Source organism: Colias eurytheme, chromosome 1 (genome assembly GCF_061535395.1).
Source record: "Colias eurytheme isolate Ceu_HAF_F1 chromosome 1, ilColEury1 Martin Lab GWU primary, whole genome shotgun sequence".
Taxonomy (NCBI): domain Eukaryota; kingdom Metazoa; phylum Arthropoda; class Insecta; order Lepidoptera; family Pieridae; genus Colias; species Colias eurytheme.
In genome coordinates this window covers 413767-434951 of record NC_142980.1, presented here as the reverse complement: position 1 = coordinate 434951, position 21185 = coordinate 413767, and the positions used below count along the sequence as shown (strand labels likewise).

The 21185-nt window shown below is 36.9% G+C and overlaps 1 protein-coding gene and 1 pseudogene across 1 annotated transcript in view; one reads left to right on the top strand and one right to left on the bottom strand.

Moving 5' to 3' along the window:
- The window catches only part of SLO2 (slowpoke 2), a 113665-nt gene that overhangs the window by 30932 nt on the left and 61548 nt on the right, over nucleotides 1-21185 (bottom strand). The window lies entirely within an intron of this gene.
- Nucleotides 16310-19043, top strand: LOC149910833 (uncharacterized; annotated as a pseudogene).

The window sequence follows — 21185 nt, the reverse complement described above, 5'->3', positions numbered from 1 at the left end:
CAACCTGAGACAGCTCCCAGTCTCTAACTAATGTTTGGTTAGCGTGTATCGCCTTTTAAACTTCAAAAATATTTAGTTTATTCAGAAGTACAGCATCATATTCTTGTGAAGTAAATTTAATTACGTTGTAAAGGGAGACACAAGAAGCTTCAACATAGTGGAAATAAAAAGTAGTCTTCAGTCCGTTTTATTAAGATTAAATACAGCTTTCGAGAAAGGATTCTCCGACGAAGATAAAATACATATTTATTCCGCTCAAAGCATTGTATTTATTCATCTTGTTGATGTGCTAGAAAGTTGAAATTACATTTGACTTTGTACCTTTACTCTTTTATCAAGTTCCTTTTAATGAATCTACGCTATTTTTAATTATTATCTCTTGTTGTGTCAAAGGAATAAATTTCTTAACAAATTATTATTTTATAATAACCTACATAGCTTTTTACACAGAGGGTGTAATCGTAGTAAGACTATTCTTACTAATAATAATTCTATAATTACAGGAGTAATAATTTTACCAATATGTTTCTGCCAAATTTTTGGTTGGTATAATTATAAGCCTAGAGAACATTAATAGTTTACCTTTTAACACCGTACATTCGTGTCGTTTGTTACTTTGGGGTTCGTATCTGTTCATAATTTGAAAACAAAACGAACGAGAAAATAGGACAAGATTTTTTTATATCTGTTCAGAAGAAAATTGTGTCTTCTGAAAAGCTATAAGATAAAGGGTGAAATTAAAGATCAATTTGGCGTTCTGTGCCACAATAGTGGAGAAATATCTTCGGAATGACCACTTCCATTTCCATCAACGATAGATAAGGACCATCTCGATAGGACTTCCGATTAAAGAACCGTACTCAAGCGGGTGTGGTAGCTACAGACAGATTCACATACTTATATAAGTATAACACTCCTCGTTTGAGTGAAAAAAATATCCTGGAAGCCAGAACTTATTACCTATAAAAAATCGTCAATGCACATTTTAAGTTAAACAAATGAATCGGACAATAATGTCATCATCCATTAAACAAGTAAACAAAAACTATGAAACCCCTTTGGCATGAATCCAAACGCATCTTGAAGCAATATACAATAGGTCCAGGTCAAGAGTATCTAGGCATAGTTGTAATTTACGTTCTAGTTAAACCGGACTGAGACAAAAGGAAAGAATTATAATCTATACCAGATATTTTATCGACATTTTCTTTAAATTAGTTGTATGTCATAAGTATAGATGTACCATACTTCTTCTCGTAGCCTCTTAGATAAATAAAATAAAATAAAATAAAATAGATGGAGATTGCTCGAACATTCCTAATCGAAGATCTTTAGGTATACAATTGCTTCAATTGTTAATTTATTATGCAGCAGCAACTGAGCTAGGCAACGCCAATTATGCATTTTGATTAATATCATTTCATTGTTGCACTCACTTCTCTTTTGGGAGATGTCGGATATGATCGACAGAATTGAACGCTTCATGTCTTTATTGGCTAAAATTGAATATCCAAGTCGATTTCAACCAAATATAAAGCCATAGTAATCAAATTTATTGATTTGCAATCGGAGGTGCCAATTATATAGCGGACGAATGTTAATTATGTTTGTTGTTTTCCGATATGGAAATTTTAGCATTTCGATACTTAATCGTTTTGTCGTGGTCTGAAACACCTGCAATGAATTCACATGTGTTGAAATCATCGTGAAATTACTATATCGTATGGTATAGAAATAGAATTCTACATAAAATATTTTTTGTCTCCGTATTTATTGTTTCCTTATAACGATTTCATGCAAGTAGTTATTGTGTTCGTGACTGTATACAATAAGAATGAATAATTATTATTGTAACAACTTTGCTAGTAAGTATATAAAAGACGTATGTGTACCTAAGCGCTTGATTGCTTGCTTTTCTCTCACAACACGTCTCGCTCCCTTGGAAAACATGCCTCGTTGAAGAGAACAACTTCAGGCTGTTTTCAATTTCTCAATAGCCTCGTACGCATCACTGCCGCGAGCGATACCACGGTACAAGTTAAGTTAGGGGCTAGGGCGGGAGCGGGAGCGATTATACGATATGTTCCTTCCTGATTATAAGATCAAGGACCTCATGATTCGGGACAATTTAAATTTAAACTGTAAGTAAAATAATTATAAAAAGGTATTTGTTTGACGTACAGCCATTATTCTATGGTTTGTAAACGCTCAAGCTGTTGACTGTCTAATTACAATTTTGCACTAATACAGTTTTATATAGTACATTCTTCATTCGAACCGCAAGGGACCAGAAAATGTTTCGTGAACCTCAGAACCGCAAGGGACCAGAAAATGTTTCGTGAACCTCAGTTACCCCACGAGCAAAATCTGGGGGACTTCAAGAAAAGAGCGTACGTGTCATTAAAAGGCCGACCAAGCAACTGTGTTTTGGGCGTTGGTGACCACTTAACATTAGGTGTCTCTCCTGCCCCATTGTTTGCTCTGACATAAATAAAAAATACCTTCTTGAACACGCTTCATCTTAGACTACAGCGTAGCTACCAGGAGTCGAAGATCGGGGTAAAGCGCTTCCCCATTATTCAATGATACAAAAGTTTCACACGGAACTACATCCCGGTCGCCGCCGCTCGCTGCGTCACCACAGGCGCAAGCCATTAGGGCCGACCCCCGCTGCTCCAATTACTTCCAAAGAAATATTCGTTGTTTCATCGAAAACTCGTCTCTATAATGATATAGCGGAAAATTTTAGTATCTAATTTGTGCCAATTATATGGCATTGTTTGGGTTTAGAAATTATATGAGAACGGGAACATAAAGCGAACCAAATTCAGTGTGTTTGAACTTAATTAATCTAAATTTGGGACGCACAATATTTATTATTATACAGCCAAAAATTTTCCATAAAAATACGTAGGAATTTATCATTATCATTACCCAGAATTTTATTTGTATTGTACACCCACTCGTTGTATCTCAATAATTTATCTAACAAGCGGAAAATTGAGTGATTTATTAAGTATTGTGTTAAATTGATGAAAGACATTAGACAAAGGCGAACCACAAACAGTTTGCATAAATGATAAGTCAGCAAGTTTCCTGAAATTGGCTAAAGAATTGAAGTTTGTTTTACAACAGTCCCGACGTTTTAACTTTTTTCCCTTGAGACCTGACATTCTCGAATTTCCAAATGTTTTATTGAGGAATTATGTGTTATTCGTGCGTATGATAAACTTCGTCGTCATCGATCAATAGACGGACAACGTAAATTCATTGTAGAAATTGAATACCTTGTATACCAATATTAAAAGAGGCCAAGTACCTTAACTTGTATGTTTGTCATGGGTATTCGGAAGGACTAATCTGAGCTAGCACATTATATTCAACTTTTTTTTAATTTTTCACTCCGAGCCCAATTCTTCATATAAATTTATAGATTTTTGGTTCATGCAAAACAATTTCAATCAAGAAAATTTTATATCCAAGAAGAAAAATAAAGTCCATAAGTACAGTAATTAATTAATACTGTTGTAATATATTATCGCCCGCGCCTTCCGAGTAACGTCATAAAATGGAGTTGTCGTTTCACTCACATATGCAACTTTATAATGTCGTTTGCGCTCAAAATGGCAATTTCGTTAAAGTTCTTACGATAAGCTCACGGGGTTTATACCCTTGTTGTTTCAACACTGTACTTTCAAAAGGTACGTCGCTTCGTCCTTGCTCCGGGCCAACTATCTTGTTAGTCATCGAAGGTATTCCCTAGCGTACTCCACACAAATCAGTCAATGTTTAATATGAATATCTTGCCTCTGAACTTCCTGTTAGTCTTTTTGGAATTCCCTGATCTCTGCCGAGTGTTATAAATTTTGTAAGAGTTATTACCACTCCAGAAAATATTTCTATTTGGGAATTTCGCACCAACACGCATGTAACGCGAACTTTTCTAGGTCTAGATCATTTAATCAATTTCAATCTGCTCTCAAAGATGAGTAAACATAGAATTGATTTGAGCAAAATCAAACTCAATTTTCATTCAACAAAACTTGTTACAAGCGTTTATGAATTGTCAATATCCTCTCGACGCCGTTTCATCTTACCGAATCTCTCGCACTTTCCCGTGACCTTGGCTCAAACAATAAACCGACAACAATTTCTATCACAATTGCTTTCCAGGATTCGAGTCGAAGAAAATCTTTCACTGGAAGAGTCGCTCACAAAATCATCTCTTATCTATGGACACGTTTTATGCCAGTGTGGTACCAGTTAGTTGATATAAGTTTGCTTTAGTGTGATTAATGGGACTTTTTGCGCTAGTGTATTCACGTTTAGTATAATTTTATAGGCTGTTTGTATTCGTGGTATTATGTAAAGTAAAGGCTAGTAATTTATCTGTAACCGGTAAGTATAGTGTGTAAAGTGTTGCTTTACCTCGGTATCCTGTCGTAGCTGTCCCATCCAGTCAAGCAGTTATACGAACTGTATCTGCTCACGGCCGTCATCGTTAGTTTTTATTTCATCCCACAGTCACACGGATTTATCTAGCTTTAAAGGCGAGCTAATTGGAGCACGATAAAGCCGCTGTGCTCCACCCTCAGGGTCGGACTATAAAAGTAATTTACGCTTTGTAAATAAAATAACAAAAATAAAGAAAAAGGGAAAGCTCTAGGCTCTTATAAATAACCGAGGGATAAAGCGGAGAATACCAACAATTTTATTTTATTAGGGTATAAGGCATTTATCGAAATGTACTCAACGCGGCACACTAGAGCCAAAGTGAATAATGATACGCTTTTAACGTGAAAAGGCACTCGCAGTCACACTGCACTCGCTAACGGCCATTCGCGACCACTCCACTCAAATAATATTTGCAAACTTTCATTGCCAATATTTACGGTGGGTATACAATATACCTCTATTTCAATGAATTCGAAATTAACCGGAATGGTTTACAATAGCAGTAATTAACAAAAACAAACAATAGAAATTGAAATGTGCAACAAGTAGAAATGAAATGAAAGAGTAAATAAACAAGCACAATAGTGGGTCAATTAAACTAATACGTTCGCGCGCACGAATTGAGTCATTAATTAGAAATGTTTGTTGACCTGCGAACAGGACACGTGCGTCGCGGACCGCGCCTCGGCTTCGACTGGAACGCCTCCGCCGGTTCACGGGTGCCAGTTGCCACTCCGACACGGCTTTGCTAGGGATACCATTAACAAAGCCAAACTTTAGACGTAACTGGGCCGTTTCATAGTTTTGACTAGAGAGCCATTAAGGTGTCAACTAGCTGCACCGAGTTATCTAACAGGATCTCACTCTCCCGGTGGTACTTCTTCATGTTCTATGCTTATATAAAATATGGTTTTATGTGTAGGTGCGCCTTTTTCGGTTTGCAGTTACCCCCAAGAGGAATACAACACAGAACAAGATACTTTAGATAAATTGGACAAAGACCATTTCCCTAATAAAATTCTATCAAACTCTCTCGAGGCATTTCTGCTTGATGCATTAACAATCACCATCAGCAGTTCACTTCTCCACACCTCTACTTTTATAACTTATCAACATAATACAAAAACATCTCATCTTCCATACTCCAAACGTATGGTTACCACTCGTAGGACCCCGAAGCATGATTACCACATTAGCTCTAAATATTGTTACTTATGCAAATGTATCGCGAATTACCCGGTAATGGTCTCGAGTCTCGACGAACAGCTAGAGCTAAATTGGTACAGTCTCCACAATATGCCCACAAACACCAGCTTAATTCAACATTAAATATGTATCGGTTATTTTAGGATTCGATATGGGAATATTGACGTTGAAAAGTTAAATTAAGGATTAAGCTCGGAATGGAAGTGCAGCTGCATGTCAATGGAGAGGTGTTTTTGTTTTTTTTTTTCGAATATATTCTCGGAACCGGATTCCAATAGGATTCTAAACATGGATTAATCGTTGATGTGCTGTATATTATGTACTTTTGCTCAGTATTTTACTATAGAAACATTTAATATAAGTAATCTTTATTTTATAACTAGCTGTGCCGCGCGGTTTTACCCGCATTGCTCCGTTCCTGTTATTCTTTGCGTGATGAGGTAAATGGGTTATCTAACACCGAAAGAATTTTTCAAATCGGATTCGTAGTTCCTGAGATTAGCGCGCTCAAACAAACAAACTCTTCAGCGTTATGATATTATTAGGATACATAATAGCAGACATTATCGTCTGCTTCTTTTCATATTGAGATAGGTCAGTTATGATAGTAATCATCTGAACAGCGATAACGCGTTTATACTCTATACGTATATAGTCATTAGAAGTGCCTCTTATCACTGCAGTTTTATTTATAGGAAAGAAAGAGGATATTTTTCATATTTCTCTAGTTGCCATTATCTTTTTCAATAAACCAAAATAAAGACCAAATTAGAATGAAAACAACCTAGAGCTATAATCGATAGCATATGTTTTACAGAACGCTTTTAGGATCAATGTTTCACGCTAGTCAATCTACCAAATGCACCCTTTACTGAATTTCGCGCATGGAAATAGGAGAACAATACAATATTTTAAAACTCCACAGAACAATGGCTCCAAAAATTCGTTTTTGTAAAAGTAAAAGGTTTTTGTAAAAGCCCGTCGTCTATAAAGTCGTGCAAAAGGAAAGGCTTTTAAATAATCAATATCCATCTATTAATATAATTGCTGACCGAAGAAATTTTAATTGCTATTAAAACTATTACTTATTCAAATTATAGTTGGCTCCGACTGAAAGTAATTTGCAAGAAATCAAAATGATAAATTAGATTATTTCGAACAAGAAACAATTTCCGAACAAGAAACCAATGCTAAAAGCCTACAGAAATCGAGATGTTTTAACGGCGAGAAAGGTCTAAGCTTTGTTTGGGAGCCATTTGCCATTTGTCAGCTAATTGTATGCGCTATTTATCCTAACCGTTTTTAGAGCAATTTGTCAAAGAATTATCATTAGCTGCTATTGACCGGTTCAGGGATTAGGAACGAAATTAGTGTACATTGATTGAAATATTATTAACTATTTAGTAATTTGTACTTGTATTAATAATGTTTCTTTTTTGTCGATAGGGAAGCGCTTGACCACAATCTCGCCTGATGAATGTGGAAGCTGAGATGTGGTCTAAGATGGAACGCGCTTCCCTAGAAGGTTTGGTTTCAGATATTCAAAGATAATAAGGCGAATTATTAGCATTTGATATTCTGAATTCTGTTTTGTGTGACGTTTCGCGACATCAAATTATGAATAACTGAGGACATAATTAACTTGAAGACGTGACTTCCTTAGCGGCTCCCGGATAAAAAGTAAGCACCCTCGTAGGAGCCATATGTGCATACTAAATTTTAGCTTAATTTTGAATTCAGTACATTTTGATTTAATAAAAAATATCAAATATCAATAAGTTCAAACTGACTTTCAGATTTGTAATATTAGTAGGGTTTAGGTTGTTGGTATACATAAACATTTGACATGATTTTAAAAAAGCAACTATGGAGTTTCTTGCTATAGATACTGCTTTCCGAATCGGTGGTAAATGTTAAAAATATGTAATGGCGATTCGAAAGTGCTTCTAAAAGAAGTCTCATTGTATAAATAAATGTTTGAGAGTTTGAGTTTGGTAGAGTCTTTCGAATAATGTTTATTGGAATAATTTAAGAAATTTGTTTTACATGTTTTATTTGATGATCACGATTTCGATTTCTAAAAACATAAGTCGTAGAACAAAGCATAATGAAACAATTTTTTAAAACTTTTGAAATGAAAACATCATTATATTATAATGGGACAAATATAAATACTCTATCTATGAATCCCGATGAAACTTTGAAAGCACACAGAATAAGCCATACATTCCGCAAGTTTATGTCCATTGAAATGCAGTTCGATCCGGATTGAATCAGTTATGTGCGATTTATTTACTTACGCTTCATTTCTGTAATGCCTGAACCCTGAAGCCTTCGTGTGAACCAATTACGGGAGTAACGTATGTGATGCAATATTACACACAATATAAAGTACTGTATTGAACAAGAAAAGAGTGAAATCATTCAACAAAGAAAAGTTTCTTCAACAAATTAGAGCGAATATAATATTATTTTAATAAAATAGATAACTTAAACAATTTCGCGATAACATCTCAAACAGAGGTAAAATTTTAATGAAAAACTTCCCTTTTTGACTAAGCCCTTTCGTACACATGGGTACTAAAATCTACTACTCGGCGACTTCAGTCTCCAAGCGGGTCCTCCTTCAATCCATTGAGGTTCGTATACTAGTCGCGTCACCGACGCTGATAAAAGTAAAACTACCACGTACCGTGTTCCCCAACCAGTATGACATGGGAACTTTCAATCAAAATGCCTACACCCACCTTAAAAGCCTTCTTCCACCTCAAAGCCGGCATTATTATGATGGAAGCGGAATTATTATGGGCGGCGACCATCACCTACCATCAAGTGGGTCGCCTGCTGCATTGCCGGGGTTGCAATAAAAAATTAAATAAAATAATATCGTCGAGTGTCGCAGATTTGAGTAGCCTTGTTTACGAAGGGCCTAACAGCTACTATGTATACGATTTTATGGAATGAAATGAAAGTTCTTTCTAAAGTAGCCAACTAAGAAGCTACAGATAAACGAATTATTCCGTCCTTACTTTGTGATAATCACATTTAATGCTACTAAGAGATAAGGCTCTTATCTTTTTAGTTATATTAGTTTAGTATGGTTAGATTTAATACAATGTATCAAGTATTATGAATTGTGAATACAAAATTAAAATCCTATAAGTTATTCATAAGAGATACATTAAAAATTATGTTGCTATCTATCTATTTGCTCTAGCAAATGATTTTGAAAGAAGAAATTTAAGAAATAAATGTATGTTTAGACTTTATGCTGTACACGGGTAGAGAAAACGGTAGAGTGAACTAGCATACTCCTCTACCAGTCTCAGTATTCTACCAGTTTTAGTAGAGATATATAATATGTCATACTGCAACGGCGCCAGCCACTCTACTCTACCAATGGTGCTACATTAGTATAGTAAGTAGGATAGTTAGTACTCTACCGCTCTATAGCCTCTATACTACCGTATAGCGGCCATTAAAGACTTTTTAAGGGATTTTAAACGCTATTTATAATGATATTAACCCGTCGCGCATTTTGAAAACATGACAACGTGCGTGGTCACGAGGAGTATAACATCATGATGGAACGCATTTAAAATCCCTTAAAACCTTTGATTAGTATTATATATAAAATGAAAACAAGAAAATAAATGTATGTGTTAATATTTCCCCTTGCAGAGTGGAGAGCAAACAACAAACAAGCCTCCGCAGCGCTTGAACCTTAACAAGGCGCATCCTCACTACTTTCCCACTTTTACTGAATTGGGAGATATATCCTTAACTTTTCAGGAACAAAATTGTTATAGTTTTACAATACTTTGTATATTACAAGCATTATTGAGATATATTTATAACTAGCGGTCCGCCCCGGCTTCGCCCCTGGTACATATTTACGTTTTCTCTACATAAGAACCATCCTCGTACTTCAAGGAATTTAATAAAAAAAATATCGAAATCGGTCCACCCGTTCACATGTGATACCGTGACAACGCAAAACGGATTTCATTTTTATACATATTATAGACAAAAAAAATTCCGTAAGATCCACTTAATGTGGGTAGTATTTCAGTTTAGATTCATGTGTCTTTTTCAAAATTTTATGTGTAAATAGAAACCACATTTGACCTAAAACTTAGGAAATATTTTAAAACTATAATATTAGCACACGGGTTATTTCGAGTTTCCATAGGTAAGTCACGGTCAATTCATACGATGCATCGAGACGTGACCTATAAATTTTACAACAAATATATCGAACAAGTCACTGATTTAAAATAAACTAGAGGTAAGATGGTAGTTTGATTTTGGTAAAATTATCACATTACTTTTCCTTCCTATCAGCTGATACAAATAAAAAAAAAGTTTTTTATTTCCACTGGACGCGTGAGCGTAGAACCGAGTGGTCCAGGGTTCGATTCAAGGTGGAGACGAAAAAAAAATGTCTCAGTCTGGCAGGAGGCTGATCACCTACTTGTCCCTGAAGAAAATCGATCAGTGAAACAGATGTATGCATAATGCATCTGCCCTTTTCCCCACTTGGGGACACGGGAATTTAAATAGGTACCATTTTATTTTATTGAATACATAAAACAATTATTAACAGTAAGCAGTTCGCATATAAATAATTGGAAACATTTAACATTTACAGTACAGCAGCCATATTATAATTATGAAATGTAACGTTAGATGGAGCTCTATCATAATGAGCGATGAATAAAATATATACAATGATTTTAACTCAAAATGTTGAAGCCATTTTGAATTCATTAATGAATTAGTAAATAGGTATAATAATGAGAGAACTAATTATTAAAGTGCGCTGTTTGTCCCTCTGGGGAATGGAGAAATACATTGACCGCTTAATATGCTTGTGTTTTGCTTTGCGGTCAATGAATCTTAAAATGTCTGTTGCATTTTTAATCCTGAATAGCTTAAATTCGGGTAAACAAATAAACAGACAGATATGTAGTTGGCTATTGTTTTTATAGGTTACTAGCGGTCCGCCCCGGCTTCGCCCGTGGTACATTTTTACGTTTTCTCTACATAAGAACCATCCTCGTACTTCAAGGAATATAATAAAAAAATAATTATCGAAATCGGTTCAGCCGTTCTCGAGTTATGCGCTTACCAACACATTTTGCGATTCATTTTTATATATAAGATTTTAATAACAATAATATCACGAAGCAACATTCAGGTTTATAATATGCATTTTTACCCATCACATCTTTTACGAATACTCTTTTAATTTTCTTTTCTTACGGCCAACGAACTGTTTGTTTTACATCCGTAGTCATAAAGCATTCCCATGTAACCTCCCTATTATTTAACCCAACGTTTATTCACGTTGTTTCAGGAGTCGAGGCTTTCAACTATCCTTTTTTTAGCACAGTTTTAGGATAGAGGAGAGTTGAAAGCCTTGGTTCGTATTTCAATAATATTATCTATACTTAATAGCTAATATAAAGCTGTAAGACCGTGGTATAGACCGTGGTACATATGTAGGTACCACAGGTGAAACAAGGTAGAATAGTATATAATGTATATAAGAAACTAGCCTAACTTGGCATTACTATTAATGTCAACGGAAAAACACAGATTTTACCCAATGTATTTCATTCAGAATTATATTTGTTCTAAGGTTTAAAGTTTTCCTGTTAAGGTCGTGATTCGTGAAATGGTTGACGGGAATCGTATCACAAGACAAACGTCGAGCGGAATGGATTTCCTGAGATGAGACGTCTTCAACGCCAACTTTTGTGGGCTTCCCTTACTGTTAAAAGCAGCCCAATATAGAAACCTAAATTAACTTTTGGATAAATTTCTTCCTTATAGTTCTACGTTATTTTTATCATCGATATTTTCAACCTTCTTTTAAATAAGTAACTATAGTTAATTAGATCATATTTGCAATTACAAAAACAAATTACTGGTATTTCCGCTCTATGTGCCACAGACGATTTTAAAGATAGATAACAATTTTTAATTAAAAAAAATTGATGTTGTGGTTTAGGCGCGAAAACTTAGAAAATAAATACCTAGTAGACATAAATTTGCACAGAAATAATAATTCTGAATCTGATAAATAGTAGCGTAATTACTGAAGTCTAAATGAATTTCTCTGTCCATTTCAATCAGTACTCAATAAGCATGATAAATACAGCCACGTCGCAACTAATAACGCTCTCAAAGCTTTGATTCCATCGAGTCAGAACTTAGAAATCAATGTTGAAAGCGAACTTCGATGCAGCCACACTACTGCTTCCTGAATTCTATTACAGATTCTATATTTCAATAAGTCTATACTAAAAGCACACCCCGGACACTCCATACAAAATTATCGTTTTGACAATCACACTGTAGAGACTGCAAATGTTAACGCTTTATGGTTGGCACATTTTTGACTAGCGTTAAAAAAAATTCGCGTTTTTCTGATGAAATTCATCCGTAAACAGCACAATATCTAACCATTTTCTACGAAAAACGATAATCACAAATCCAAAATAATAAAATTACTATAAAGTCAATTTGATTAATGTTGTCAATCTTCGTTGCGTATCGTCCCTGTAGAAAAATATGGACCATTTTTAGACTGATCGTGCGGGGGAGGTAAGTGTTTAATTTTGGCGGGAGGCGGAGAGTGTCCGTTCTGTAGCGTTTAGCAACTGGTACGGTATAAGGTAAATTGCCATGGATATTTTTTTTAAATATATATATAAGATAAAAAACAGATGTAGTATACAGGCACATAGGTATTGTGTTGATCGATGAGTCAATTTCTTCTTCTTTGTCTTTTTATAATACAGGAGATAATTAAGCCAATATATTAATTATAAGCCAGTGAAGTATAAAATTAAATTAAATACCTATATTAGTGCGGAAAATTTGGAATTAAAAATTTGTTCGTGTTAATATTAAAGTCATATTTTAATTAATGCAACATTTGATATTCCAAGGTATGTAGTAATTAATGTCTACAACAGTCGTTTCGCTGTATTTTCAATTAATTTTCATGCTGGAGCTGTGGAACACGAAAAAAAATTAAATTCTGCATTCACGTTGTTGTTTAAAATAAACCAAAAATGAGCGTAGGTACGAATTTAATATCGAAAATGAAAATTCGTGTAAAAGTTTTAACTTTTAACTGCCGTCCGTTGCTTATCTCGAAGCTTTTAATTCGCCATTTCAATGAAATTCCATTAAAAAGAAAGATATAAACTTTAGATATTTTTAATAGATATAAACATAATGGTTCATGCTATTATTATTTTATTGGAGTTGGTAACGCCAATATAATTAAAATAGTAAATGTAGAAATTAAACGTTTATTGTTTGTGGTGTGTTCCTTCATCCTTCCCTACATACGAGCACAACCAATCATCGCGTGGTCACTAACCACGTGACACGTCCAATAAGACGTGAACGCGACGTGCTTGTCGCTGCAGTCAGTCGGGTTCGCTCCGTTCCTTCGCGAGGTTCGGGACTCGGCCACCGCCGGAGAGCTTCCACGAGGCTCTCTAGATCATCAGGCATTGTGCCCTTGTAACATCACCGGGGTATCCCGTGCCCCGGCCCTTGGTCGCGCTCACCGCCGCGTGTGTGTTTGTGTGGAGTGTGGGACTGGACGCCGTTCTTGCCCGCCGCGAGCTGGAGGACCCTGACCGCGTGGCAGCGCGGCGCGTGTGTTCTGGACGCTACTCCCTCCGACGAGGTACGTGCCGTGTGTATCCTGTCTATCCCTCTTTGCTAACACCACGTAGATCAAAATACAGTCCACTTTCATATCGAGAATATATTTACGTATATTTTTATATTGGCGCGACCATTGAGTGGTCCTTCGAGCCGGATAGTAACCATTACCTGATGATTCCACCGCCCTTATTAGGATACTCATTGTGTAGAACCTAATAAGCGATTAGTAGTATCTTCAATGCGAAATACTATTTAATATACCGCATATAATAGAACGACAATGCGTCTTCTACTATTCATATAAAATATATTTTAAACCCGCCCTTATTAGGATACTCATTGTAGGCCCTAATAAGCGATTTAATAGTACATTCATTGTGAAATAACTATAATATACCGCATAGATCGACATTGCGTCATCTATTATTTTTTTGCTTAAAATATATTTTATTCCGCCCGTAACATTAAGTTACGCGTATATTATTATTAAAATAGTTAATTTAAACTATATTCATATCGTTTATCCGCAGTTATAACGCTAAAATCATTATAAATCGAACATATTTCATCATATTTATTTATCCGCTACCCGCGTTCGAAATTTATAACGTTATCTAGGTCATTCCGCGATCCGCTGTTATAATCCGACCATATTGAAAATTCATACTCGGTTCATATTACGCTTGCGTCGCTGACCTACTTTATTTAGTCGTATTACTTGTTATTGTAACTTGTATTGTAACATTCTCTGTTTGAATATATACTTTTGTTATTAAAAAATGCCGCCTAAGAAAATGACTAAGTTACCTGATAGTGACGCTTCGGATGTTAATGATTCGGAAGATATAAATGATTCGCAGTTATCCATGTTATTAGCTAAACGCGAAATTATATTCGAAATGGTGCAAAGAATTTATGATTTGTCTTTGAACATTCAAAACAACGCTGCGCTTATGGAAAGTTTCCTTGACGAGTCCGCGCAGGTAGAATCATTACGCGATGATTATAAACAGTGTTTAGACGAATACAATACTCGCTTATTATTATTAACACCTACCGCGAAACCTGATTATAAAAGCCTCGTTGCATTCGAGTCTTTATATAGCAGGATTAAAAGAATTAAATCGCAATATTCGCAACCAAGTCCGTCACACGGAGATATTAATAATTTGCATAAAAATAGGCCTAAATTACCGCCTATCGAATTAGTACCATTTTCGGGTGATATTCGCTCATTTCCGCTGTTTCTTTCGAATTTTGAATCAGTTGTTCATAACAATCCCGGCCTTACAGATGCCGAGCGTTTATATTATTTACTAGGTAAATTAACGGGGAAGGCCACAACTGTTATAGCTGGTATAACCCCCTCCGCTGAAAATTATAATTTAATTTTACAAACTTTAAAAGATAAATATGATGATAAACGTATGTTAGTTTCCGCGTATTTAAATCAAATGTTTGATTTTAAACCTTTGCATTGTGCGTCCGCAACAAACTTTGATTTATTTACTGATAACTTTATTAGCGCAGTGCGCGCCTTACAAAATATAAAGTTAGATAATATTACAGATTTAATGATTGTTCATATCGCGTTGAAGAAGTTAGACTCAGATACTGTTCGCGCTTTCGAGACTAAGTTTGGTAGTGAAATGCCTACTTTTGATAACTTAGTTCAATTTATTCAGACTCGTGCGAAGGTATTAGAACGCATTCATCCTTCCACAAATTCGGGAATAAATAAACCGCCTCGAAAGAATAATAATTATAACCGCAGTTCAAATAATACTTCTTCCTCACCGCCTAAGACGTATCAGTCTTACGTAACAACCGCTGATTCCGCTTATAGTTGTCTTTGTACAAATATTACGCATCAACATTTATATAAATGTTCGAGTTTTCATAAAATGAGTCCGCAGGAACGTTTGAAATACGTAAAGGATAGAAACGCGTGTATAAATTGTCTCAGTATAAAACATCGAGTTTCTAGTTGTTCGTCGAATTTTAATTGTCGCATTTGTAAATTAAAACATCATACAATGTTACATTTGAAACGCGAATCGTCCATTCCCGCGCCTGCGTCTCACCCCCCGCCGCGCAGCACACCGCCGTTGCCTGCGCCGCCGTCCGCGTCGGGCGAGTGCGTCCGCTCCGACATTGCGCTATGTACCGCTAGCTATACAGCTGATACTGATAACGCATTTCAATGCAACGCGCCCGCGAATAAACAATGTACTATTTTATTATCAACCGCTGAAGTCGTAGCTTATAATTGTAAAGGCGAACGGCTTGTTATTCGCGCGCTTTTAGATTCCGCTTCGCAAAGTCACTTCATTACGAATGAATGTTGTGAACGTTTAGGTATTAAACCGCAGAAAACCGAACGTACTATTATTAAGGGGTTCGGTGGTTCAGAAAAAATTGTAAATAGTAATTCCGTAAATATAAAATTTTATTCACGTCTTGACAACAACATATCTTTTAATATTTCACCGCTAGTTGTTGATCATGTTACGGATTTACTACCTACCGCTGTTATAGACACTTCTGTCTTATCGCATATTTCGCATTTACCGCTCGCAGATGAGAGTTTTGGTACGCCAAATAAAATCGATTTATTAATCGGTGCTTCTCTGTTCCCTCATCTGCTTCTCCCCGACGTAGTTCATGCATCTCGTGACTCGTCGGCGCCCGCTGCATTGCGCACGGTGTTAGGCTATGTAATAATGGGTTCAGTACCCACCATACCTAACATACATAAACCGCCCTTGACGTGTTGTCACGTTCAAGAGACCGCCGCTATTGACTCATTAGTCAGGCGTTTCTGGGAGCTCGAGGAGCTTCCTACCGCACCGCCCGTTCAACATCCCGATGATGTTGAATGTGAAGAATATTATAAATTAACTACAACCCGCGATCCCGTGAGTGGTAGATATATTGTTTCGCTTCCATTTAAGGATGATTTCTACACTCTCGGTGACTCATTTAATATTGCCCGCAAAACGTTTCATGTGCCTCGAAAGAAAGCTTCAAGCTTCACCTAAATTAAGGTTGGCATATGATGACGTTATAAAAGATTATCTAACGAAAAATTATATATCACCCGCGCCTCCGTATGATCCGCGTGACCCTACACCTATTTATATTATACCGCATCACGCTGTTCTGCGCGAGGATAAATCGTCGACTAAGCTGCGCATGGTTTTAGATGCTAGCATGCAACTTCTGGAAGCCAGCGTTCATTCAATGACCTTCTGCATGTTGGGCCGAATTTACAAGGCAATTTGTTTACAATAATTTTAGGTTTTCGTCTCCACGCGATTGCCATGACCGCCGATTGCCGCCAACAATTTCTGCAGATATTCGTGCGTGAGTTTGATCGTCGTTTTCAATGTTTTTTATATCGTTTCAGCCCGCAGGATCCGCTGCTTCTTTATCAATTTAATCGAGTTTGCTTCGGCATCAAGTCTAGTCCTTATCATGCACTGCGCACGGTAAGACAGCTCGTAGAAGATGACGGCGCGAAATATCCGCTCGCGAGTGGCATTGCGTCTTCCTCGTTGTATATGGATGATATCGCCTTCTCTATTCCCACGGAATGTGAAGCAGTTTCCGCGTCGCAGCAGCTCATCGATTTGTTTAAGGGAGCTCAGTGGGATCTTATTAAATGGAATAGTAATAGTAAAAATGTGTTAGATAATCTTCCCGCTTCGCACAAACTTTTACCCTCCGCGGTGGAGTTTGATAAGACCGTGCAACATAAATTACTTGTTCTGCATTGGTCTACTGTTCATGATTGTTTTTATTTTAAAATAACCGCATCCGCCGATGTGATGTGCACTAAGCACTCCATCTTGTCAATTGCCGCCCGTCTGTGGGACATGATGGGCTCCGTTGCTCCCACAGTCGTGTATAACATCCCATCAGATAATTTCTACCATGTTTCTGTTTTTGAAATTCCCGCTGACATTCTTTCGCGTGGCATTTCGCCACATAATCTCGTACCGCACCCTCTGTGGTTCCACGAACCGCAGTGGGATCGTTCGGACCCATCTGATTGGCCTCTTAGGAGTCTCGATGGTGAGTCTATTGCAGACATTCCCGAACGAAAATTATTAGCGCACACTGTGTGCCCGCCTATAAAGCATTGCGCTTTATACGCGCACACTGTGTGCCCGCCTATAAAGCATTGCGCTTTATACGATACCGCCCTTCGCGTCTCGTCGCGTCGTGTATTTTATATTTATAGGTTCCTTATATTATTATCCCGCCGCGGTGTTATGAAGACCGTAGAGGAACTTAATTTCGCTGAGAATAAAATTATTCCCGCCCTGCAAAATAAATATTTTGCAGAGGAGTATTATAATATACTCTTTTATAAATTTTATTCGCAGGCTCTCAACCGCTTGAGGCCTTTTATTCGCAACAGACTTATCCTCATCGGACGTCTAAGCGATTCCGCCCTGGAATATGCACATAAGCATCCAGTGATATTACCGCGCAATGATCACATAATTATCATGATCATTGACTATTATCATATTAAATATATGAATACCATAACGCATTTGTTTCGTGTTATTTTAATTACCGCGCTTTTATTAGCTTTACCCGCGCCTCAAGTCAAATCTGATCACGTCAGTTTGCTTGATAGGCATTCGCTACTGGACAAGTTAGTTCAGTCGTTTTGGAAACGTTGGAGAATGGAATACTTACACGGTTTGCAGGTTAGGCAGAAATGGAATACGCCTTCCACACCTATTACTCCTGGAACGGTCGTGGTTGTAATAAATGATAATGCACCGCCCCTAACCTGGCCTTTAGCCGTCGTAGAGAAAGTACATCCTTCAAAGGACGACGTCGCGCGCGTTTGTACAGTTAGAACCGCCAAGGGAACTTACCTTCGCCCGGTCGTTCGTTTATGTCCGCTTCCAAGACAATAGTTATATCGCATTAGTATGTTACCGCAGTTAGTTAAGTTTAATTTTAAGTTTTGCACCGCTTTCGTTTATAATTTCTTAGTTATAATACCGCCGTGACTTTAGGAATTTATATATCCCGCTTGCATTACGCGATCCTAGAGTCATAGAATTTGTTAGTTATATTTCCGCCGTGACTTTTAGGATTTTTTATTATCCCGCTCGCATTTTGCGCTCCTAGAGCCATAGAACTTGTTATAAAATTTATATTACCGCCGTGGCTCTTAGGACTTTTATCAACCCGCGCGCATTATGCGATCCTAGAGTCATAGTTTTTCGCTGTATCTTATGATTGGTTTTAAATGGTGACCCATTTAGGGCGGGTGGATATGGTAACGCCAATATAATTAAAATAGTAAATGTAGAAATTAAACGTTTATTGTTTGTGGTGTGTTCCTTCATCCTTCCCTACATACGAGCACAACCAATCATCGCGTGGTCACTAACCACGTGACACGTCCAATAAGACGTGAACGCGACGTGCTTGTCGCTGCAGTCAGTCGGGTTCGCTCCGTTCCTTCGCGAGGTTCGGGACTCGGCCACCGCCGGAGAGCTTCCACGAGGCTCTCTAGATCATCAGGCATTGTGCCCTTGTAACATCACCGGGGTATCCCGTGCCCCGGCCCTTGGTCGCGCTCACCGCCGCGTGTGTGTTTGTGTGGAGTGTGGGACTGGACGCCGTTCTTGCCCGCCGCGAGCTGGAGGACCCTGACCGCGTGGCAGCGCGGCGCGTGTGTTCTGGACGCTACTCCCTCCGACGAGGTACGTGCCGTGTGTATCCTGTCTATCCCTCTTTGCTAACACCACGTAGATCAAAATACAGTCCACTTTCATATCGAGAATATATTTACGTATATTTTTATATTGGCGCGACCAGGAGTTGAAGTAATTTTGCGCAAAATAACTGATCAAAAATTAAAATATCTTAGGTACCACATAAAAAGTATCATAATTTTATGACTGTATTTACATATGTATTTCAACTGAGCACATATCATAGTTTTAATTCTCACTCCTTATTGCAATTTTATTCCCTGCAGAAGCATTCAGTATCAAAGTTCAAAAGAAATTGCGTTTAAAACGGGAAATTAAAATTCAATAAGGTAGAATTAATAACTATAGCCAACAATTATAATGAACTGCGATATTTTATATTAGTCAACTTCAAGTGCACCGATTCGCTATTAATAAATTCCAATTGAAAAACATCTTTCCCTCGATTATTTTACCGCGATATTGAAAGAATTACGCTGATACAAAAACGTTTTAAATCAAAGGTCTAACCTGAATTAAATCCAATATCTATTTCAAATCACATTCGTTGATCACGAGCGTTGGTCATTCTATTATAATAGATAATTAATTTTAACGTTATATATAGAGTATTAATATACAATATTAAATTAAATTCACATTTCATTTTCTTTAATTATAAGCATACAAGAACATTAAAAGGAAAACTTCGCTTGATTTATTTCTATCAAGAAAAAGAAGAATATCAGACATCGCTTTCCATTTCTTTGTCAAGAACCATTTTCACAAATGAGAGTTTCGATTTCCGAATCCGCAACCGAAAGCCACATACAAACATACAGATGAAACGTAAAACTGCTTTTGGCTTGTGTCGATAGTAAGAAATATCTTCGTATTGTAGGTTTCTCACCAATAGATGGATATTTTTCATTATGTATATTGTCCATCAATCAAGAGTTAAATATTCATTCGATAAATGTATACCTAATACATATTCGTTTTTCCTTTACTTTTCTATATAATTAAGAATTTTCCGTATTAACATTGAAAACAAAATACGACTCTAGTTTTGAATTTGTCTCTAGTAGACCGGGAGATACTGACACAAAATTTCGAGTCATTTGTAACAAGGATGGCGGTTCTACAGGGGTCTTAGTACGCAATGACAAAAAGAAAAATGATGGTGTGAACGCTGGTACCGGTGGCTTAGTCGCGTGGGCGTTTGTCGAACTCGTCGGAAAAATAGCGAAAGTCAAACGATTTGTAACACAAAAATTTTAGAATTTACCGATAGCCCATAAAAAAGTAGTAGGCGGTAGTGTCATGCCATACTTTTCCGGTGTGACTTACAGCCCGCCATACCGACGCGAATGTGTTGATTTAAATAAAACAATCATTCAACCATTTGTACCAGGCTAACTTTTGCACAGGTAACTATCGTCGTGCAGCCATTTACGAAAATCGCCATGCCATACTTTTCGGACGATTCCAAATGGTCGCCATACCGCCGAAAATCTGCAAAAAATTTTTATTTCGCCAAACTTTTTGTACCAGTATTGCATTTGGATTTTTGGAGAGTATTTGATAAAATGTGACCATTATTATATTTGCCATACTTCTAGTAGGGGGAAAAAGTGCTGTCATACTTGAAAACTTAATTTATTATTAATTTATATAAGTGAAGATTTCCAACACATAGATCTTTGAAATTTTGTATTTATATTTGTTGATCCTCAAACTTACAGGAAAAATAAGTGCCATACTGTTACAAATCGTTTGACTTTCGCTATTTTCCGACGAGTTCGACTAACGCCCACGCGACTAAGCCGCCGGTACCAGCGTTCACGCCATCGTTTTTCTTTTTGTCATTGCGTACTAAGACCCCTGTAGAACCGCCATCCTGTTACAAATGACTCGAAATTTTGTGTCAGTATCTCCCGGTCTATAGGGTCTAGTCGTTTAAAAACATGTTAAAATTTTTAAATTGCGGTTGCATTATGAAAATAATGTACATCGTGCGTGAAACAATGCACTTATATTTATATAATTTATCACGAAACAACGCAATAGCGAAATATTGATGCTCACTTTGAAGTATTA